The sequence below is a fragment of the Ahaetulla prasina genome, chromosome 5, assembly GCF_028640845.1.
Source record: "Ahaetulla prasina isolate Xishuangbanna chromosome 5, ASM2864084v1, whole genome shotgun sequence".
Classification (NCBI taxonomy): domain Eukaryota; kingdom Metazoa; phylum Chordata; class Lepidosauria; order Squamata; family Colubridae; genus Ahaetulla; species Ahaetulla prasina.
This window is the reverse complement of record NC_080543.1, coordinates 48,066,098-48,090,410: the sequence shown is the minus strand read 5'-3', so window position 1 is coordinate 48,090,410 and position 24,313 is coordinate 48,066,098. Positions and strand designations below refer to the sequence as shown.

The 24,313-nt window shown below is 40.7% G+C and overlaps 1 protein-coding gene and 1 long non-coding RNA gene across 5 annotated transcripts in view; one reads left to right on the top strand and one right to left on the bottom strand.

The window, feature by feature from the left end:
* The window catches only part of ROBO1 (roundabout guidance receptor 1), a 266,683-nt gene that overhangs the window by 99,157 nt on the left and 143,213 nt on the right, over positions 1 to 24,313 (bottom strand). The window lies entirely within an intron of this gene.
* Positions 23,438 to 24,313, top strand: part of LOC131199141 (uncharacterized) — a 30,114-nt gene continuing 29,238 nt past the window's right edge. Inside the window, exon 1 of the long non-coding RNA XR_009155274.1 lies at positions 23,438 to 23,555. This is a non-coding gene — a long non-coding RNA (uncharacterized LOC131199141). The remainder of the gene's footprint in view (positions 23,556 to 24,313) is intronic.

Here is a 24,313-nt window from a genome sequence, read left to right as displayed (position 1 = left end):
GTACCTGTTGCACAAATACCAATTAAAATGTGTCCAAGTAAATTTAAATCCCTTAGTGATATTATATTAGCAAACTAGTCAATGGAGAATCAAGGTGAAGCTTAATTACCCATTTATATTATTATGGGTTGTTCTTAAATTGTATAGCGATTCCCACAGAATTAATAAAACAAAATGTCCTATTGATATGTTTTTATTGACATAAATAATAGTATTAAAATTTTAGCTGATAGTTAAAAAATAGCTCTGTGGTATTTTGGTAAAGATTATTCTCATAACCTTTTATTTGCTGGAAAATTTAAACAATCTGTTGGGTCAGATCTTTTAGGGATGATGTAGTAGTGAAATACTTTGGCCACTTAATGAGAAGGAAGGACTCACTGGAGAAGAGCCTAATGCTGGGAACAATTGAGGGCAAAAGAAGAAAGGGACAACAGAGAATGAGGTGGCTGGATGGAGTCACTGAAGCAGTAGGTGTGAGCCTAAATGGTCTCTGAGGGATGGTAGAGGACAAGAAGGCCTGGAGGAAAGTTGTCCATAGGGTTGCAATGGGTCGGGCACGACTTCACAACTAACAAGTAGTGAATACTTGTACTGAAAAGAGGTGAACTAAATTGTGTCCTAAGGTACTTATAACAAGTACACTCCATGATTTTGAGGTACAAATAAAACATTTTCAGAAAAAATTAGTTATTGTAGCAACAGAGACATTAGCAGGACACAGACTTAATAATGTTGTTAGGTAAACGTAATTACAAGGGTTAGGATTTACATTAGTACATCTTAATACTTGTAAATTTAATCTTTTTGTCCTAAGTAGTCCCTGGACAAAATTATTAAAAGTTTTCAGTTGCTTATGAAGTTATTTATCTAGCACCAAAAGTAAAATTGCAAAGTCATGAAAATTCTCCATAGGAGATACAAATATCAGACATTATCAGGATAACATATGAAATGTCCACAGAAATTTGTGAAGTATATTAAGAACTCTGAAACAAACTGGGGATAGTAGGATCACTGCTTATTCATAAAGATTAGTCCAGAAATGGAAAGCATAACTTTAATGAACCTGTTTTCTAAACCTGTCAGTGCTTAAACTAAGAGTCCCGAAAGCATAATAGACAAAATTTCTGTCCATGCAAGGAAGATTGCATTGCTATTGCAGTGCTGTAATTTGCAGAACGGGGCTATGCAAGGCTAGACGAATAAAGTATAATGTTATCACACATACATAGCTGGAAAAATGAAATGAAATGAACCAAGTTAAAAAAAAAAAAAAGCACAACAGAGAAATTCTAGGAAATGAATGTACCGTCAGAAACAAACTAAAGAAATTCTGTGGGAGCCATGCCAAGGAAGCTTTTTATTTCTAGATGTTTTCAAGTAGTTCTTCACATAAATGGGGCATTTAGCCAAGACATTTATGTTGAGAATTCCATCATAGTAAGATTAAGGTAGGCTGGAGGAAGAAAAGGAAAATTAGAGCAAGAGAACACATTGTTTTTTCATGAAGCTCCCCTGTTGCATTCTGAACACAGTGAAGACCATACATTTTTCTGGATCTTTAATGTTTGAGTTTTAGTAGCAGCATTCTGACAGTAGGTTGTAGGTTGTGTTGGTACGCTATATAGTAGTAGCAAAGGAAACTTAAAGTGGCCGATTATGAAGAAACTGGGAGAGAAATTAAGCTAACATCTGTAGTCTACTAAATGTTTATGGAACGATTAACTAGTTAGGTATCTTTATCTCCTTAAACTTTTAGTTTAAGAAGCTAATATACTTTAAAAATATGCCATACAGAGCTCCCAGAAACTTTATCTAAACATACAGAAAGAGAGATAGAATGGCTTTTAGCCCCCATTTTCCTGAGTAGATTATTACCCTGAAAAATAATATCTCCTGGAAGAGCAGTGTGTCTTTCAGCCAGAATTAAGTTCAGTTGCCATGATATTTGCTGTAAGGCAAGTCCGGAAGAAGTGCATCGAGCAGACAAGTCTCCTTACTCAGTATTTATTGATCCGACAAAGGCATTTGACACTGTAAAGAGGAAGGCACTCAGGACCATCTGGAGACATTATGGATGTCTGAGGAAATTCATGAAGTTGATTTGGCTGTTCCATGATCAAATAACAGGACATATAACTTCTTTACAGAGTTATATGCCTGTTGTATTTGTCATTTTCAACGGAGTGGAGCAGGGCTATGTTCATTATATTATTCACCTGCCTGCATACTGGCCAAGGTCTGAAGGAAGGAATCTACATCAGGTACTGATTGGACAGCTCTCTTTGATCTTCAGTATTTGAATGCACAAATGCTTCCACAGTCATTCAATAAACCCTTTTTTGCTGATAAGTGTGCACCTTTGGTGTACAAAGACAGTGAACTAAAGTTGATGTTCAACAAATTTTCAGATGCTGCAATGTTCTTCAAATTATCAGCCTAAACAAGACTGAAGTATTTTATCAGCCAATGCCAAATATTAACTCTGTAGAATCAAAATCACTGTTGACAACACCTTTACAAAAGTAAACAGCTTCAAATACTTGGGAAGTATAATCTCAAGTAATGGATCTTTGGACAAAGAAATTGACACCAGGATCAGCAAGCCCAGTCAGGCTCTGGAAGTGACTGTGGACCAGACTGCTCAATCAAACCAACATCCATATTTCCACAGAGCTGAAAGTCTACAGATCTGTGGTTATCCTTCTTTCTTATACAGATATGATTCCTAGATGCTGTAGCAATTGCATAGCAAACAACTGGAGAAATTTAACATGCACATCAGAGCCCAGATGTGGTAGGAAAGCACTTAATTTGAATGGAGAAAAAACTGTATGCTTCATCACTTGCTTTATTGTGAATTGGAGATTTTAAAAGACTTCAAGGTCATCCATGCAAGTTCTACAAACATGCTGTGAAGAAAACTTTATATTACTGTGAAATCCAGTCAAGGAAACTCCAAGCTGTGGCTTCTGACAAAATCTTTGAGGACAGAAACTGCCACTAGTAATTGATGGAAAAACATAGCTATTACAATAATGGCTTTCCAGTGTCCTCATTGTACTAGACTGTGATTCCATACTGGGACTGCAGTATATGCACCTCCATGTTCACTGATGAACAGCAATACAGTGAGTCTACTTCAAAATCAAATGATAATTTATACTATAAAAATACACTACAATACTATGCTACCAGCAACTTTATATAAAGAGAAAGAAAATATATAAGTTCTGCACTAAACTATATAAAGAGTCAGTATTAAATCCAAACCTATTCTTACAGAACAATACATTGGTAATGTATTTATAATTCCCTTATATAATTATACCTAATAAACTTATTAATGCACATAATTATGTTCCAGTAGATACTGAGCCTAACTCAAAGCCATAAAATGCTGTATAAACAAAAAGGATATGTATTTCCAGAAAAATAAAATAGTTCTTTTTCTGTATTGATAGTAAAATTTCTGATAAAAGCTCATGTATAATGCTGAAAGCATATTGCAGCATTTTTAGTTTAATCATGATTTTTCCACTAAATTACTTATTTCAACAGACTAGTCCATTTTATCTTCTGTTTAATCCTGCACATGACCTTTACACACGTGGGTAATTGCTAGAGTGGAAAAGCACAGAAAACATAATATAACAGATGTTTCTTTTCAATAGACCAAACAAAATGAGAGGAAACAGGATTTTATGCTTCATGCAGATTTTTACTGAAGATCTTGTGCTTTTTATTTATACCCACACATGTAGATGGAAGTCATAGATTGCTGTCCAGTATATATAGTTCATTAAGGAATTATAAATAGATCTGACTTTCTATTGGTGTGATACTAAAAATATTCCCTACCAAAATAGAGTGATACAGAAGTCTTCGTTAAATCAGGTCCAATTCATTTCTGTGTGTGAGAGACACTCTATGTGTGTCTGCATATGTTATGCATATCCCTGCCTGAATGAAATCTCCATCTTGTCGGATCCTTCTCTACAAATGTCTGTAAAAAGAGAATCCATGCACATGTGTCTGTTATTCATATAGACTAATAAACAACTGAGAAGGATCAGTCCCAAAGGTGCCTTTTTCAAGAGGCAACTGGACTTTCTTGTTTTTCTCTGAAGGCATTTCACTTGTCATTCAAGAAGCTTCTTCAGCTCTGACTGGACGGTGGGGAATGCAAGGATTTATACTCCTTGCAGACAGCTGGTCATTTGCATTCTTTTAGAGAGTTGTTAAGGCCACTTGGAGGTTTATCTGTGTCCTCAGGGTCAACTGAGTAGTGTTAATGGGTGTGGAGCCTTCTTGGAATTGCTGAAAGGACTGTGTTGTAGACTGGAGATAGATGATGTCGTGTCCCTCCCCCTCTCTTGAGAGACGGCTGTTCAATTTTGATATAGATGGCCTCTTTGACTTGTCTTTCAAATCACCTATCTTCAAAGAAAAACAAGAAAGTCCAGTTGCCTCTTGAAAAAGCACCTTTGAGACAACCATAACCTGGATGATTGAGAATCTCCATAGAAGAGAAGAATCAGGATTCACAATTGTACATGATATCAATTTTCAAGGAAAAATATACTCCAAGTCATTAAGAGGTATGCATGCATACCAGTTGGCAATTGCTTAAACCAAATAACATTTTTTTCCTGGGATCATGCTGTATCTTTGCAGGACAAAGAGAAATCTTGAAAAAAGATGTAACTGTTAGAAGTTACCAACAAATGCTGTGGGAATGTACTCTTACACTCCAAAATACTTCTTTTGCTTTAAACTTAAAGTACTCCGCAGCCCAATTACAATTTCAAAGTATTAAAAATGATAAAAATTGGTTTTGTAAGCAGCACTTAAACCTATGAAGATGTTTAATAGAAACAGTTCTTCACAAACTTTCTAAACAGTTCTAATTGTTTATATATTGTCCACACACACACACACACACTGGAAATTCTACTCTGTCATTGCATAAATAAAAAAGAAGTATGTATGTAATATGTCTGGATCTAAAGAAAAACATCAAAATTCAAAAAATCTGAGCAGTAACTTTATACTGCTGACAAAGCAAATTTTATCATTTGCCTTTTATAAGTTCAGGTTTCTAAGTATGATTGCTCCCCAGAATTATATGTTCTGTCAGTTCCTTAAAATAGGGTATTACAAATAATGTTCACAAAGTGATACAGTTCCATTATGCTGTAAGAGTAAGGTAGATATCTTTCTCCCCTATTAACTAGTAATCTACTGTGACATAGACTGCTGAATAAATTAAATAAATAACTGATAATCTGATCACTTTTAAATATTATTCTGATCTTTTAAATATAGTTTAATATTTAAGGAAAGAGCTACCAAAATACTTTCAGCATGTTAATTGTCCCACTACAGGCAAGAATACTTTAGACCATTGCTACACAACACTAAAAGATGCTTATCGGTCTTTACCACGAGCAGCTGTAGGACACTCTGATCATTGCATGATTCACCTTATACCTGCTTACAGGTAAAGATTTAAAAACACAAAACCAACAATTAAATCAATGAAAACCTGGACTGAGGAGGCAAAATTAAAGCTACAGGCTTGCTTTGACTGCACTGATTGGAATATTTTTGAAGATACCTCTGCAGACCTGGATGAACTCACATCATATGTCAGCTTCTGTGAAGACCTATGTGTTCCGACAAGGAACATGCGAATATACAGTAACAACAAACCTTGGTTCACAGTTAAACTTAAGCAGCTATGTCATTCCAAAGAGGAAGCCTACAGAAAAGGTGATAAAATGCTGTACAATCAGGCCAGAAATGTATTAACAAGGGAGATCAGAGCAGCAAAAAGAAGCTACTCTAAAAAGCTAAAGAATAAGTTCTCAACAAATGAATCAGCATACATGTGGAAAACTCTTAAAAATATCACCGGTTACAGCAAACCTCCTCCCAGGCTGAAGGAAATCAACAACTGGCAGATGACCTGAACGTGTTTTACTGCAGGTGTGAAAGAAAACTACAGCCACTTATCTCCACAACCCCCATCTCAGATACACCCACAACAGCCAAGCCTCCTACAACTGACCCCATCCCATTAGGTTCACAAACCCTAGTTATCACAGAAAAGGAAGTGCAAGACCTATTTCACAGACAAAAGCTAGGAAAAGCTCCAGGCCCAGACAAAACAACTCCTTCTTGCTTAAAAGTCTGTGCTGACCAATTGGCCCCCATCTTCACCCATGTCTTCAATAAATCACTAGAGATGTGCTATGTTCCTTCTTGCTTCAAATGCTCCACCATCAAGGAACTGAATGACTACAGACAGTTGCTCTAACATCTGTAGTCATGAAAACCTTTGAAAGGCTCGTGCTATCCCACTTGAAAACCATCACGGATCCGCTGTTAGACCCCTTGCAATTTGCATACCGAGCTAATAGATCAACAGATGATGCTGTTAATATGGCTCTGCACTATATCCTACAACATCTTGACTCTCCAAAGACCTATGGAAGGGTCCTCTTTGTAGACTTTAGTTCAGCATTCAATACCATCATTCCAGACACTCTTCTAACTAAGCTAAACCAGCTACAGGTACCTGAACAGACTTGTAAGTGGATCACAAGCTTCCTAAAAAACAGGAAGCAGCAGGTGAAGCTAAGCAGAATCACATCAGATACATGTACAATTAGCACAGCCCCCACCCCCGAGGTTATGTGTTCTCCACTTCTCTTCTCTCTGTATTCCAATCACTGCATCTCTAACGATCCATCTGTTAAACTACTGAAATTCGCAGATGACACAACAGTGATTGGTCTCATTCGAGACAATGATGAATCCGCATACAGATGAGAGATTGAACGACTGGCCCTGTGGTGCGACCGGAACAATCTGGAACTGAACACACTCAAAACCGTAGAAATGGTGGTAGACTTTAGGAGAAACCCTTCCATACTTCCACCTCTCACAATACTAGACAACACAGTATCAACAGTAGAAACCTTCAAATTTCTAGGTTCTATCATATCGCAAGATCTAAAATGGACAGCTAACATCAAAAACTTCATCAAAAAAGCACAACGAAGAGTGTTCTTTCTGCGCCAACTCAGAAAGCTCAAACTGCTCAAGGAGCTGCTGATCCATTTCTACAGAGGAATTATTGAGTCTGTCATCTGCACTTCTATAACTGTCTGGTTTGGTTCTACAACCCAACCAGACAGACACAGACTTCAGAGGATAATTAGAACTGCTGAAAAATCAATTGCTACCAACCTGCCTTCCATTGAGGATACTGTATACTGCACAAATCAAAAAGAGGGCTGTGAAAATATTTACAGATCCCTCATATCCTGGACAGAAACTGTTTCAACTCCTACCCTCAAAATGACACTATAGAGCACTGCACACCAGAACAACTAGAAATAAGAACAGTTTTTCCCCGAACACCATCACTCTGCTAAACAAATAATTCACTCAGCACTGTCAAACTATTTAAATCTGCACTACTATTAATCTTCTCATCGTTCCCATAACCCATCTCCTTCCACTTATGACTGTAACTTGTATCCTTACGATTTATACTGATATTGTTTCCTGATTGCTTATTTGTAGCCTATGACTATCATTAAGTGTTGTAAGTGTTGTAACCTTGAAGGTATCTTTTCTTTTATGTACAATGAGAGCATATGCAAATTCCTTGTGTGTCCAATCACACTTGGCCAATAAAATTCAATTCAATTCAATTCAATTCAATTCAATTCAATTCAATTCAATTCAATTCAATTCTATTCTATTCTATTCTATTCTATTCTATTCTAGTGAATGACATTCAAAAAGTTCTGAAAGCATCATCAGAATTGGAATTGAGTTTAAAGGCCTTCACCCAAACTTTTGTTATGTTGGACTCCTCTCTCTCTCTCCCCCTCCCTTCTTCTTTCCCTCCCTCTCTCTCTCACACACATTTTAAATATTTTAATATATTGAGAGTTGGGAAAAATCTAAATGTTTTAAAAATATGAGTTTCTGCCTAGTGTTGGATGGTTATGCAGCAATAACAATTAAGATCGCCTGCTTGTTTACATAGTTTTAAGGAAGAAATTGTCTGGTATTATGATATAAAATGCTGTCTTCGGTGTTTTGATCTGTAATAAAAGAAATTACCATAAAATACATTGATTCTCTGTATCAGGGCTAAAATAATCCATGTTTGTCACTTTGGTTTTTTTTTGGGGGGGGGCATGGAGTATTTGTTTTCATAGTGTATGTCTAGTAAAAGATCATAGTTTTAAACTATATATAGATAACAATCAAAATCTACTTCTCTACATTTTAGTTTTCTACAGAATTTGTCTAATAAAGGTTCCAAAACTTTCTCAATTTATAGTGTGCCCTTACTCTCTCAGTAACTTTTTCAAGGCACCCCTAGAACTACCAAAAGATTGCCATAAAACCAGTCTTGCAAAGTTAAGACTTTGGAAATGGATGTGGGAAAACTGAAAAAATCTCTCGGCACCCTGTCAGTTCAGTGTGGTGCCCCAGGGTGCTGCAGTAAACTGTTTGAGAACCATAGATGTTATTACTTTCAAGTAGAAGAAATAATTAAATGAAATAGCTCAGAGCCTAGAAGCAAGAATGCTAAGATTAAAGATATAAACAAAATATTTAAATTAAGGGTATCTGGTGAAAGCCTAGATACTCAGAAGTTGCACCTTCTTATGCAACTGTTCTTCAAAATGATTTTTATTTATTTATATATTTATCCCATATTTCTTCTTATTTAAGCACTAAAAGTAGCTGTTCAGTCTTTAGGCACAATTTTGTCCTGACAATACACATGTTGGTAGAATATAAAGACACAAACCAGTACTGTATTTTGTACAATATTTTATTTACAAGATCATTTATTCTGTTCCGCGTTAAAAATAAAGCCATGTGGGATTTCAGAAAATATTTTACTCCTTTGATTTTATACTTGTTTCTTTTATTAGTAAGGAAAAGTCCAAAGATGATAGTTGGGCTTTTCCAATTTCTCTTTTAGGGTTTCAGCAGCATTCATTTTCTCTTCCCAATCAATGTGTTTCTGTGAAAGCTACACTTCTGGTGACCTTTGTCTGATTGCCAATTGTCAATTTATTACTTTGACCTATTTCTCTTTTGGGCTAAGATACCTTACACTGCCATTAATTGAACCTTTTGTTCTTGATTCTCTATCTCCACAGTTTTTCTTTTACTTGACGCAGGACTTGCAAGTATTGTTCGTTTTTCACCAGAGTTTGAAAGCAATTCATTCTGTTCTTCAATCTTTCCAGGTTTTTTTTTTTTTTAGCTTTTAAGGGCCCAAAATATTCAGTGCAGGCCTTTCGTCATTACTAAGGCATTTACACCTGCATTAAGTGTTTGATCACATATTTCAACTGGATATTTCCAAGCCTAACATCAGTTATTTTCTGTTCCTTGTTTGTTTTCTACCTTGGTTTTGTTCATTTCCTTGATGGCAGGCTCCCAGATGCTGTCTCATGGTGTATTCAGCAATCTCCTTCTTGGTTTTCTGATAGAACTTCTATCTACTGTTCACCTCCGTCAGAAGTTTTGGTAGAACTTCTATCTACTGTTCACCTTGCAGTTGAGAACATCAGTTTGGTTCTAGTACCAAGCCACCTTCTCTACCTGGTTATTCAATTCAATGATCTAGCAATAGTTGTTTAAGATCTGCTCTGAATAATTTTGTGATCATGTTCACTTGACATTCAGCTATCATTATAGTATTTATCTGGATGAGACAAAATGATACAAAAGAATTTTTAAAAATTGAAGATTTGGGATTTGCAGTTCAGTCTCTTGATTTTTCAGAAGCAGAAGAAAGCCCAAATTTTGTATATCTCAAAATGAAATGATAGAGTAACATGTGGACTAGCTCTCAATAAATTAGCTCTGCATTTATGTAAGTATTGTAGAGATATAATATTGAAGAATAAGAAATAATAAAACCATATAAATAAAATACATATAAATATACAATTAAAAATTATAATAGCTAAGTAAATATCAACCTAGCTATGGAAAGAAGGAATAAGAATCTAAAGATATCCTGACTTGATTCTCTTTAGTATAAGAGAGTGCAGAGGAAATTTTATCTGGCTTTCACAATTACGTTATTATAAATAACCTACAACAATAACACAGAATTCCAAGAATTTTTGAAAATATTTTCCTGTATTAGAATATTTGCTCTATCTGTTTCTTACCCAGGCCAATTTTAAAGAGCTGATTGGTATTCTAATAAAACGTTCCCTAAAAACATATGATTCTACAACATTATAGTGAACACACTTCCATACTTATTCCTTTTATACCGAAACATTCCAAAGTCTCTGAGAATTGGAAATAGGAAACCAATGAAACAAAAGCCCATGTGTTTCTTTATTGTAAAGAACTGAAAAACAGATTTATCACACCTGTATTAACTTCAATACTCAATTTGAACTGATAATTTTTACCTTGTAGATGGTCAGAAAATGTATTCCCTTATAATGTTCCTAAATTTTATTTAATAGCTAGCAAGATTGGACAGGACCTCATTAGTAACAGTCTGACTTAATGTCATGGCCCATCAGATGGTTGTTCGACTCAGTCTCTGGGCAGAAAGGACATTGTCAAATCCCATTCTTGGACTCTCCCGCTATCACACAGGAGTAGGAGTTGGAACAGGGACCATCTGATGGGGATGTCACATCTCTTCTGGAACATCTGGAGAATCCAGGGCTAAGGAAAATGCTGTCCCAAACCCCGCTGGCATTGGGGGAAGTTGGTCAACCTGATGGGGAACTGCCTGCCTTCATGAAGGCAGGAAAGGATCGGCTGCAGACAGGCGGTGATGATGAGAGACAACAGAACCCTTATGACGAAGAACATCTGCCTCACCCACCCGATCTGAGTGCCCAGAGAGTGGAGCAGAGGGAAATTCAGAGGTGGTGATTTGTTGTACACTTTGTAATATATCCTGCCTTCTATTCCATTAGACTTTTGGGGAAGAGGGAATTACATTTGATATCCATTAATTGTAGTCCATGTAAAAAATATATTTTTTATAGGACTGGCAGAGAGGGGGGGAGAGAAAGGGAGATAGATAGATAGATAGATAGATAGATAGATAGATAGATAGATAGATAGATAGATAAATAAATAACAAACAGAGGCTAAAAGATCCATAACATTACATTTAACTAGAGTAAAAGATTCTTGTTGTGACATATCACTTCTTCAAAAGCTACTCTTTACACTTCAAACAATTCATAACTTAACACAATTATAAGACACCCTACAAAAAACCACAGAATCTGTAAAACCTGCTTGCCAAGGAAATAACAAAGATGATTTGCTCTCCAGGCATTCTGAAATTAAGCATGTTACCAAATGGACCGTATAAGAAAGCAAACACTAGTTATGATGAACTGTTTCCAAAGTAAATCGTGAGCTGTTTCTGAAGTTAATTTTATCTAAGCCACCGCTTGATGTATTCTTTAAAAAGAAAATAAGCACGTTTGTATAAAATGAGAAACCAACATGATGACATGAAACAGAATGTAAATGAATACGTTCCTTTTATATAGATATACATATTCTATTTCAACGTGGCAAAAACATAGGCAAGTTGAGAGTTCTTTTAATTGAAAATAAGAAAAATAACCCTATCATAGCTAGCTTTTCTTTTACTAGAAAGCTAATGAATTACGCAACAATTACAGGATAAGAACCTTAATATACTATACAGTAGTGGGTTTCAATTTTGGCTGCTACCGGTTTGCTTGTGGGCGTGCGCACATGCGCAGAGATGTCAGGGTGGGTGGGTGGAGCCTCCTACTGCCGCTACTGGTTCACCCAATCCTGGGCGAACTGGTAGCAATCCACCACTAATACTGTATGTCTATTTGAATCAGAACAATCCTTTTTTATTATGTTAATATTGGAAATATTTTAAAAGTATATACATTGCTACAACTTGTATTTTGTATTTTTCCCTTACAGTAGGCATCTTGTTATAAAAGAATAATAGCCATTACTATGAAGAAAGTTACATTGTTTTATTCCATAGAAATTAACTATACATAGCAAACCATGAGTTTTTAAATTGTGCTTCATGAAGAATGATTCAATACAGCTACAAGGTACTATATGATAACATCAGACAAACACCAGAGTAATACAGGGATCAAAATAAAAATTACTTATTTTGTGGATTAATGTATACATCTCCAGGTTACACATAAAGCAAATTAAGTGGCAAACATATATATAGCAATAGTAATAACAATAGCACTTAGATTTATATATTGTCCCACAGTGCTTTACAGCACTCTCTGGACAGTTTAAAATGTTAGCATATTGTCCCCAATAATTGGAGTCAATCTTGAGCCTGTCAGGATCGAACTCCAGACTGTGGGCAGAGCTAGCCTGCAGTAGTGCATTCTAAGCACTGTGCCACAGGGTTCATATAATGAACTATATTATTCAAAACTAATATGGGGTATATTAAATTTTCCTGCAAATATGCATTTAACAAATTAGAAAGTTTCTAACCTTCGATGTTGTTGCTTTTCTTCAAATAAAGAGGGATTTTTCTTTATGGTAGTGAAAAGTGGAACCTTCAATCTGCTTTTGTTACTTCAGGTATGTTTATATATATGCATATTGTTTTATAAAACTGAAATGATTTAGACTGCCCTAATAGGTACACACAATTTCTTTTTGTGAAGAAATCATTTAATGTTTTTAGAATCCCAAATATGGCCTTGGAAGATGAGATAGGAAGCATATCACATACATAGGAATAGTGCAGGATCCAATCTGAATCATCCCCAAGACCAGAAGTTTAGTCTTCTGAGCTTTCTAACCTGCTGGAGCCCATCTTCAGGGAACTTCTCTCTAGCAGACTGCATTCTTTACCCTAATCTCGGAAGACAGATGTCGCTAGACAGAAATTCCCTGAAGATGGGTTCCAGCAAATTAGAAAGCTTGGAAGAGTAAATCTCTGATCCTGGTGACCAATCTAGATTGGATCTTGCAACATTATCCTTTCACATTTCTCAGCCAAGGATGCACTGGTAGTTTTTAATATATGCTAAAAATGTACCATCTTACTATGGCAAGAAACTGCATGCAGTTTCCAAGAATTGCCCAGTTAAAATGTAGTAGCAGTGTTGGATTACACAATCCTGTCACTATATAGAATTGCTACAGTATATATACACTTACCTTGCCAGCAGGGGTCCATAAGCAAAGACTTCTCAATGCTTCAACACAGTAAAAACTGCTGTTACAATTTGAGATACACCAACTACATATTAGAGCCCGGACTCCTGAAGACTCAGAAAAACAATTGGATGTGCAACCAACACCTGAAACTGGAATTTCATTCCTACTGCTTCCATTATTGAGAAAGAACATTGAATGTTCGTTTTAGGTGCGCTGTGTCAGAGTCCAAACAGTGGGTTTAATCTCATCTGATTGGCCAGAGACTGAGTTAAAATTTGCATAGATACGCCTCCTTCCCTCTTGGAGCTCCAGTTTATTAACGAAGTCTGGATCAGGAGAGGATAGAACCTGTAACGATAAAGAAGAAAATCGCTTCCAGACCCTGGACCTTCCCTCATGGATTTGAGAAAAGGGATGGTTCGGACTCTCACCCAGTGCACCCAGAATGAACATTCATGTAAGTACAATGTTCTTTCTCTGGTGCGCTGCTTAGAGAGTCCAAGTAGTGGGATATATCCAAGCTAAGTATCCCTAGAGCAGAAAATGGAGGCGTCCAGGGTCCTTTCAGTGGGAAGAACCTGCTGTAGCACTCGCTGCCCAAAGGCAGCCTCGGCAGAAGCAAATTTGTCAATCTGGAAGTTGCGGATGAATGGTGAGGGCGAAGTCCATGTAGCCACCCTACAAATCTCAAGGATGGAGGCTTGCGTGGCCCAAGCTGCCGAAGTGGCCACACTTCTCGTCAAGTGGGCCGTGATGTGAGATGGCCGGGGCCTGGGCTTCTGATCATAGGCCATTGATATACAGGCTTTGAGCCAGCAGCTGATGGTGGAAGGACACACTCTAGTGCCCAAGGAACTAGGCTAGAAGGAGACGAATAATGACTCTGATCGTCGTAGCGAAGCAGTCCGATTGATGTATTTCTGCAGAGCCCTGCAGATGTCTAATGAATGCCATTGGCGTTCTTGGTGGTGTCTGGGTCGTGGACAAAAGTCCGGAAGAATAACCTCCTGTGCCCTGTGGAACCAGGAGTTGATTTTTGGGATGAACATAGGGTCCAGGCGGAGCACCACTGTCAGGATAGAAGGTACACAGATCCGTGTGGATAGATAGAGCCGCTAATTCTGAAACTCTTCTGGCGCACATGATAGCCACCAGAAAGGTGACTTTAAAGGTCAACAGCTTAAGGCTGACAGTATCCATGGGCTCGAATGGGGTATGGTCATAATCTGTAGGAGAGAAAGGTCCCAAGACGGATATCTGTGCACTGTTGGAGGACGTAGATTGGCCGCGCCTTTCAGGAAACTACGCACCCTTGAGTGACGTGCAAGGGATTCACCTCCAATACCAGGTAGAACAGTTGCCAATGCTGCAATTTGTCTGCAAAGCATGTTGACCACTAATTCAGAATCTAATCCATCCTGCAGAAATTGTAGAATGTGCAGGATGTCCGCTGAAGTAGGGGCAATGTCTTGTTAGAGACACCAGCGGCAGAATGCAGACCACTTGACATCGTATATGCAAGACGTCAATGGACGGCGAGATGCTAAGATGGTGGTGGAGAAACAGTCCCTCTGTAGGCATTCCTGTTCAAATGCTGTATGGCCAATTGGAGCCATTGCGGATCCGGGTGTACGATGGCCCCCTGACACAGGGAAATCCTGTCTGGAGGAATCCTCCATGGTGGAGATGTGGAGAGATTCACTAGGTCCGCGAACCAGGACTGACTGGGCCAGCGAGGTGCCACGAGAAGTATCTCTGCACCCGTCTGCAGGACCTTCCTGATGACCTTCCTGGGTATGAGTGGGGTTGGAGGGAAGGCATATAATAGGTTCCAAGGCCACGGACATCTGAGGGCCTCAGCGCCCTCAGCCCCTGGATTCGGGTGTAGAACCATGGAAGATGCGCATTGGATGGACTTGCAAAGAGAAGACCGAATCTGTCCACAATCTGACAACAGAGGTGTGGGTGGAGCTGCCATTCTGCATGGTCAATGGTTTTTCTGCTTAACCAATTCGCTTGGGTGTTTGTGACCCCAGATATGTGACTCACTTGCAGCGACAATAGGTGTTTCTCTGCCCACAGCCCCAGGGCCTTGGCCTCCTTCATCAGTGCTCTGGAGCATGTCTCGTCCTGGCGGTTCACATGTGCATTGGAGGTGACATTGTCCATCAGCACCAACACGTGGTGGGCAGACAGCTGGCGTTTGAAGAGGCACGGCACCAGATGGACCGCTCTTAGCTCCAACCAATTGATGTTGTGGAGCAGGTCCTTCTGGGACTAACAACTCTGGGTGACCTGGGATTGAAAATGGGTGCCCACCCGAACAGGCTGCCATCCGTAATTATAATTAGGTGGGATTGTTCCTGAAAGGAGCTTCCCTTCTCCATGGCTGGATCTGCACACCTTGGGCGGTATCAGCGTTGCTGAGGCCGGCCCTCTGGGTAAGAGGAGCCACTGAAGAGGATGGGAGTGAAGTCTCGCCCAAGGCACAACTGCTAGGCAAGATATCATTTTGCCGAGCAGTTGATATAGGAGCACCAAGGGAGCTCTTGGACGGGACCTGACCTGACTGACTGTGGCCCAGATACTGGACAGATGCTCCTTGGAGAGAAAGACAAAGCATGTCTTGGTGTTGATTCGTGCTTCCAGATGGACAAGAGAGGTGGAGTGAGTGAGATGGCTTTTCTCCCAATTCACAATGAATCTGTGGTCTTGAAGGGTTCAGATTGTGACTTGGAGGTCCAGAAGTGCTTGATAATGGGATGACGACATGATCAATATGTCGTCTAGATAGCACAACAGACGGATGGGTTGTGCCCGCAAGTGGGTGGCTACCACATCAAGAAGCTTTGTGAATGTCCTTGGGGTGGAGGACAGTCCAAAGGGGAGCGCCCAGTACTGAAAGTGGGCCCCCGTATAAGAAAACTAGAGGAATCTCCTGTGCGAAGGTCTGATGGGCATGTGGAGATAGGCTTCCCACTGATCAATCGATGTCAGCAGATCTCCCTGCCACACACAGCCCAGAATGGTATGCAGGGAGTGCATCTTGAATCGCCTGTATTTTATGTGCACATTGAGCTTCTTCAAATCGAGGATGGCTCTGCTGCCTCCTGACTTCTTTTGTACCAGAAAAAGGATCGAATAGAAGCAGAACCCCTGATGGTGGAGGGGTACCGGCTCTATGGCCTGAATAGCTAAGAGGTGCTGGATTTCAGCTTCCATCAGAGACCTTTTGGTGGCATCACTTGAAATGGCGGTAGGGCCGACGGCCCACCCCATGAAAGGGCATGTAACTGTCGAAAGTGATCCCGAAAGAGCTGTCTGTCATACGATAGATCCATAGAGGGATTGAATGGCCGGTTGTAATCTGGGTCCTGGAACCCCTGAGTTGGGGGCCGAAAGGACTGCCTGCGGAAAGAGAAGTTAGATCACCTATCCAACCATCTGTATGTCTGTGGAAAAACCTTCTTTTTATCCTTGAACAGGGTCCAAGGCTTCCCCAAAGAGAGAACCTCCCTTGAAAGGAGCTGCCGCCAGTTGTCATTTGGACTTCATGTCTGCCTGCCCAGTGCCTCAACCAAAAAAGACGGCGGGATGTGACATTCAACGCCAGGGCCCTGGAGGCGAATTTAGCGGAGGTGAGTGTGGCGTCTGCAGCGTACTCTGCAGCAGCAATCAATTTATTGATGTCCTGATTTAGGCAGACGTCATCTGGTGGTGCCAGTGACTGTATCTGATGAAGCCAGATGAGTGAAGTCCTGGCTGTGGCTGACCTAATTGCCCATAAGGCAGCCTCATGGGTCTTGTGTGCCGCAAGCTCAGCTCTGCGGTCCTCCACTCTTAAACCATCCATGGAATCAGATGGGAGGATGTTATGGGAAGCTAGACTGGCCAATAGAGCATCTACAGTGGGCAATTTCAAGATATTTTCAAGGTCCCGTTTGACTATGAACATCTTTTGATCCAGGCGACTAGGGGCCGCAATGGATCCCGGCTGTCTCCATTGGTGCTGGATAATGTCTCTGAAGAGCTTAGATGATGGTATTGCCTCCTGTTCAGTGACTGGTTCGGTAAAAAGAGAGCAGTAAGATTGGGAGGATCTGCAGAGCCTTCCTGTTGACCAATAAGTGCTCCCATGTTGGCCGTGTTCTTGGCCTTGTACGATAGTGAAGGAAAAAGGTCATGACTTGTAGTAGGGGGTCTCTCATAAATGACCCGTTCATTATCAGAGATATTTTAGTCTGTCATCTCTTCGTCATAAACATGTGACCTGTCAGAATATTGCAAGGGTGAATGTGAATAAGTCTCAGATCTGTCATCTCTGTCTACCTGTTGTGAAGGTGGAACGGCTTGTGAGGGAGGCGAAATAGCTTGCGGTGGGCCAACTATGCCCCTTTGAGAGAGAGCAGCGTCTATGCCCTTAGCAATTGTCTGTGCAATTTGTCAAGGTTCCAGAAATACCTCTTCTGCGTAAAAGAAACTCAAAGGCATTTTTTGTTTTTTCTCAAAGTTCTTTACTAGCATGAGGAGACTGGCACGCGATGAGTGCAATTCCCAAAACTGAAGTTCCGGATTCGTTTCCCCAGTTATACAAACCCCAAGAGTCCCACCCCCCTGACCCCTTTGATGGTCACATGGTCCCACGTTCTCCCACTTCATTCGAGTATCTTCTTGCCACTCTTCCTGCAGACGTGAACGCCATCCGACCTTGACTGTTTGAAGAATGTTACCATACCCCACAACCCCCCCTCCTCCCCTCAGGAGAAAAATGTGGCAGCGTCTGGAAACCTAAAGTCTAATATGGTTTCCAGGCCTGACACAATTAATGCAGACGTTTCCTGAGAGAGTGAACAGCCTCAGCCTCCTCCAGGTGGAGCCCCACCGTGGTGGGTGTATACGTAGCTGAGGCACGGGAAGCTCTACATGGAGGTAGAGCCTCTGGTGGCTCAACAGACTAATGCAGTCTGTTATTAACAGCAGCTGCTTGCAATTACTGCAGGTTCAAGCCCCACCAGGCCCAAGGTTGACTCAGCCTTCCTGTCGTGTCCCACTCCTCTGCTGACGGCCGGGTCAGGGAAATCCGAATCAGGCGTGCCTCTGCAGCTCTGCCAAAGTCCTAGCAAAGTCCTCAGGGCAGGCAGGAGACCAGAAAGTGACTTCAGCAAGATATGTTTAGACTTTGCCTGACTCAGAGAATGCCAGAAAGCAGATCCTTTATATAGGCCATGGGGTGTGGCTCCATGACTCAGCACTTATCTAGGCCTGCCCCTCCCTTCCTTCTGTTGCCTCCGCCTATCAAGTCTTCTGACGCGAGGGTCACTCCAGTCTGCAGCTGTTGGTAATTGACCTCCCTCAGGCTCACATGCTGTGGAGGAGGGGGAGGGGTCTAGTTGCTCCGTTTGCCTGGGCATGGAGCCAGAGCTGGGGACTGGAGGTATTTCCTCCTCTTCAGCCTGTCTGGGCATGGAGCCAGGGCTGGGGCCGGGAGGCATACTAGGACATTCCTCTGTGTTCGGAAGCAGATAAGAAGACCCCGGCTGTGGTGAGATCGGACGAGACACAACACTTCCATCCTTTATAAGGTAGGTAAAATGAGGACCCAGATTGTTGGGGGCAATAAATTGACTTTGTATATAATATACAAATGGATGAAGATTATTGCTTGACATAGTGTAAGCCGCCCTGAGTCTTCGGAGAAGGGCGGGATATAAATGCAAATAATAAATAATAAAATAAAATAGAGGACCCGATTCAGTAGGCTGGTTCAAGGCCTGGCACTCTGGTGAGGCATTGGGAGACCAGCCGGGCTGTTGTGGAAGTGCCTGCTGGTTGCTGGGACCTGGCCTGGCAGAATCAATGGAGACCCCACTTCGTTCAGGGGTGCCGGAGCTCTCAGTCTGTGATGCCCATTTCTGGGCTAAGGTAAATTGTTTTTCCAAGGCGTGTTGGCGCCTTTGGGCATCCTTTTCTGATGCAGCTGAGGAGGAGGCCGGTGCAGATGACTGCGGCCTGGTATGTGCCCTCCTGGAGGTAGATCTTCCAGATCTGTGAGGAAGAAACAAATGCGCGAGACGATGCTCAGGATGGTGAACGACTGTGAGAAGCCATTTGAAAAAACAAGATGGTGTTGATTGCCTGGAATGGATCTCCTGACAAGAACCAAGAAATCCAGCACCACGGATCCTGTCCGAAATGAGAAGTATGCAGAACCCACACCACGCTTCCTAACACTCAGTGCCAAGCTAGGTAAGAATAACACTCCCTCAGTACAGATAGATGCCGATCTGACAGCACAGATTGTTATGTGCCAAGTCTTTTGCAAGGTTTGTGCAGTCACTGAGGAGGATAAAGGGTGCAAAGCCGGCACCACGGCTTAAAAGCAGTAATGCTGCTGCCAAATTAGCTGCAGAAAATAAAAGGGGGCGTAGAACCGACATCATAGTTCTGGAGCGCCAGGCTGTACAACTATATATAGCCTTATGATGCACAGGGCCGACACCACGGTCCTTTCACGCACCTGGAAAGTGCCCAGATTGATAATGGCCCTGTTGAAAAGCTGGTTTGTCAGAATATTTTTTTTTTTGTTACCACGACTGCAAAGTTAGAATAATCAGACGGAGCACCTATGCAAACTGATGCTAAACTGAAAGAATGGGCAGCTGCAAGCGCTGGGCTGACACCACGAGCCCTTCGTATGCAAACAAAATGGCGCTGGGCTGACACCACAGCCCTTTGTGCAAAGGCAGGCTGCTGTTAAAGCGCTGGGGTGACACCACGAGCCACATGGAAGATTAAAATGGTGGTGGTCTGACGGCATGGCGTCTCTCACTCCAGTAGCTAGCCCAGAAGGTGGAAATCTGAGTTCTGTTTAAAGGCGCTGGGCCGGCTCAGGAAGCTGACATCACGACTCCTAGCCACCAAGCCCGTTCGCAATACACTCATGAAAGTCCTCTTCAGAAACCAGGCTGCTTGCAGTCTGCTGGATCAAAGAAAGCCACCGCATGAGGCCCCGTGGCTCAGCTGAGAGGCGCAGGATCGAAAAGCACCCTGAAGCTGCTAAATCTGCAGATAATGAGACTGGCTTGAAGTAGAAATCCAAAACTGAGAAATAACTGGTTAGAAGGTCCAAACAGTGGAGCTAAGTAAGAACAAGTCTCTTTTGGCCGACTGAATTAATAAACTGGAGCTCCAAGAGGGAAGGAGGCGTATCTATGCAAATTTTAACTCAGTCTCTGGCCAATCAAATAAGATTAAACCCACTGCTTGGACTAAGCAGCGCACCAGAGAACATCAGCTCTTATGAGGCATAAGATAATGGATAATATATCTAAAGACAACCTCAAGACCAATTACCAAAGCTCAGTGGAGAATTATCATCAGTTATTATGTCACATAGGATGTGGATGACAATCTTTACTACCACTATAACTCAAATGAATAAACTGGTATAGACTACAGCTGCTGAAAGCCTGGAGATGCTTGGCTACATGATCAAAAAGAACATTCTATAAATTGTGATTGGAGGTCAAGATCATGGGGACACTAAGGTAAGTTAATCAGCTATTGGAACTATAAACAGATGTGGAGACTATGTTTTTAAGTGAAAACAAATACAAGGGCCGGATTCCATCTGAAGCTCTAGAGACTACTAAACAAAGACTCACAGCATTGGCTACCAGACTAAGAAGATACACTAGAGAAGTAAGGCGAAGAAAATAAATGCTCTATTCTCCTAAGAAGTCCAAATGTATCAGACAGACTATCTGAGATTAGCCTGGATTCACTACAGCAAAATATGTGAATGTACACTTTACCCTTTAAAAATAAATAAATAAAATGGTACGTACCATTAACAAATAGCTGAAATCTGGAAAATCTGGAAAGGGCTGGACTAAAAGACAGCATTGAAGCACTGATCATAGCAGCCCAAGAGCAGGTACTAAGCACCAGATACATAGAAACAGGAGTCTACACACTGGACAGAACTCAAGCTGCAGACTGTACAAGTAGGCTTCAGAGATACTCCAACACATAGTGACATGGTGCAAATGCAGAAAGAACAGCATATACTGAATGGCAAACCAAGCAGCTGGTATTGTAGCTGATATTGTGTATGGGAACTTCTGCACAGGGTAGATGTAGCAATGCCAAGTGACAGTAAATCAGGAAGGAGTATAAGAAACTGGAGAAATACTGGAACCTGAAGGAGATACTAGAGAGGATCTGGAAACTAAAGGCCAAAGTGGTCCCAGTGGTAGTAGGTAGTAGAAGCACTCCGGGCCATGTCTCCTAAGAGGGGCTCCAACCAGAGATGGGTTTCACTTATCTTTGCTACCGGTTTGCTCATGCTTATGTGCTCGTGACCAGTTCACTTGAACCAGGGCGAACCAGTAGCAACCCACCACTGGCTCCAACAGATGCCAAAAAGAGCATCAGAGTTCTCTGACCAAAATAATGTAGTGCTAGGAACAGCTAAGATTCTAAGCAGACCCCTCAAATTCCCAGGCCTCTAAGATAGTACATACTATCCAGGGGTGAAATCTAAAAATGTTCCCTACCGGTTCTGTGGGTGTGGTTTAATTGGTGGGAGTGGCTTGGTGGTCAGATGGCTGGGTGGGCATGGCCAATAACAATAAATGATAAAAATAATAAACAAGTATACTAAACAATAAGAAGTACCAAAAACCAACTTTCACACTTTACACACACACACACACACACACACACACACACACACACAACACAACTGACTCACACACAATGTAAAAGCAGTTGCACTTCACCCAAAATGGCCCCTGCAACAAGCAGGAACCTTACATAGCCACAAAAAGCTCAAAAAACAACTTTCACACTTTACATACACACACAACAGACTCACACACACACAAAATGCCACATACAGCTTTGTGAGATTTTGTGTTTGTGTAGTTAGAGTGAAACACTACAGAAACACACCAAATCTCAGAAAGCTATACAAATATTTTATTTAATTTATATTTTTTTAGATCAGGGGTCTCCAACCTTAGTTGTGGAGTTAAGGTTTGTGGACTTCAACTCCCAGAATTCCTCAGCCAGCAAAGGCAGATTGAGTTGCTCACCGAGGAGATGGATTGCAGGCAGGCAGATTCAGTTGCTAGCTGATGCAACTGATTGCAGCAGCCGAAGCAAATCAAGGCTTAGTGAGCCTGAAAGAAGCAGCAATTAGGAAAGTGGGGTTGGGCGATTGGGTGGGCATGTGCAGGGGCTGTTGTAAGAGGTTGTAAAAAATGATTTTAAAAGCCTGTGATGATCAGGCAACTCAGCTGGGATCACCAGAAGAAAAAAAGATTTTAAAAGGCTCCTCTGACGATCCCAGCTGAAGTCGCCTGATCGCCAGAACCTTTTAAAAGGATTGTTTTAACAACCTCTTCGGCCAAAGAGCTTGTAGAAAACATGTTTTTTAAAGGTTCTGGTGATCAGGCAACTCAGCTGGGATCGCCAGAGGAGCCTTTTAAAGGCTTTTCTTTTTACAACTTCTTCAGCCGAAGAGGTTGTTAAAAAAAAGAGTTCAAAGGGTTCTGATGATCCCAGCTGAGCCACACAATCATCAAAGGCTTTTTTTTTAACTTTTAAAAGCATTTTTTTGGCTGAAAAGTAAAAAAAAAAAGCCACAAACATCTGATGATGGTGCGGCTCAGCAGGGGCAGGGGGTGGGGCCAGGGATTTTTGCTACTGGTTCTCCAAACCACCTGCTGCCATTGCTACCGGATCGTGCGATCCGGTCCAAACCGGGAGCATTTTGCCCCGATACTATCCATAGGGGTGAAAAGGTGTGTGTGTGTGTGTGTGTGTGTGTGTGTGTGCGTGCGCTATTCAGTAAGGCTACAAAAACCATTAAATGTTGTTAAATTACATATCACATGGTAGATAAAACAAAATAAAACTACAGGTAAGTGTATTGAAGTGTATTATTATGGAAAAAATGTACTGTATATAAGTTAAACAGAAAGATTTCACCTGCCATGTAGATATTTTGTCAGCTTTAAATGCCTTATTCTCAATTCTAATAGAAGGGGGGGGGGAGATCTCAGTAACATTTATGCATCTGCTGTGATTTTGCAATTGAATCAAAAGACCATAAATGACATCATATCCCTTACTGTTGAACTTGGCATGCAGAGCTCATAGCCTCACTTATTACTCTTTGTGAGGCCTACCCTGAAACTAAAGTTATTTGCTTTTTCCTTGCCTATGTCTGCAATGCAATTGTCTGGAATGTAGCAAAATTTAATCAATTATCATTGTTGTTACAGGACTTTGGTTTGATTCTTATGCTGGTAAGCGCATTGAATTTTCTATTATGTCTGATTCTATTCATTGTTATATGCTAGAATATTTTGAGTATTGTTCTGTAAGTTTCTTCTAATGTGCATTGTACAAAAATCTTTTTTTGGTTTCTGTTCACTGAGGCTGGAGGCAAGGTAGCAAATGGTAGACAGTGTTCTGTGTTCACAGCAGACAAAGCCAAGGTTAGGCATAAGTGTGATTCAAAGTCAAGCTACAATAAATAGAAGATTAACAAAAAAAATTGGTTCTGATACCCAAAATATTCCAAGACAATTTGTCGGCTCGTATTTGTTTGGGACTATAGTAACCTATTACACAAAATATGTAAACACATACAAGCAAATTAAGTTTAAGTTCATGAAAGTAAACTTTACTATCATGACACATTCCAGAAACACTCCTATATGGCTAGACAACATTTTTAACAATAGTGCTTTGCCCAACACTTGAAAGAATCATTCAGTGATGCTGAGTTATACATTATGTGGTTTATAGAAATGAACAGTTGCCAATGAAAAATGGGTACAGACAATTATGAATTAAAGGAGCAGATGACAAATGTCAAACTTTAAAAAGTATTTTTTAATGTGCTGTGAGAATTTATTATAAAATAGTAGTGCTGTCATGATAGGTTTGATAGAAATATTATTTTTCATATGAAAGTAAGTCTTATGCCACCTATAATAACAGTGTACTAGGTTTACAACCATTTCATAAAAAGCACCATTTACAGTTTTTCAAATTAATA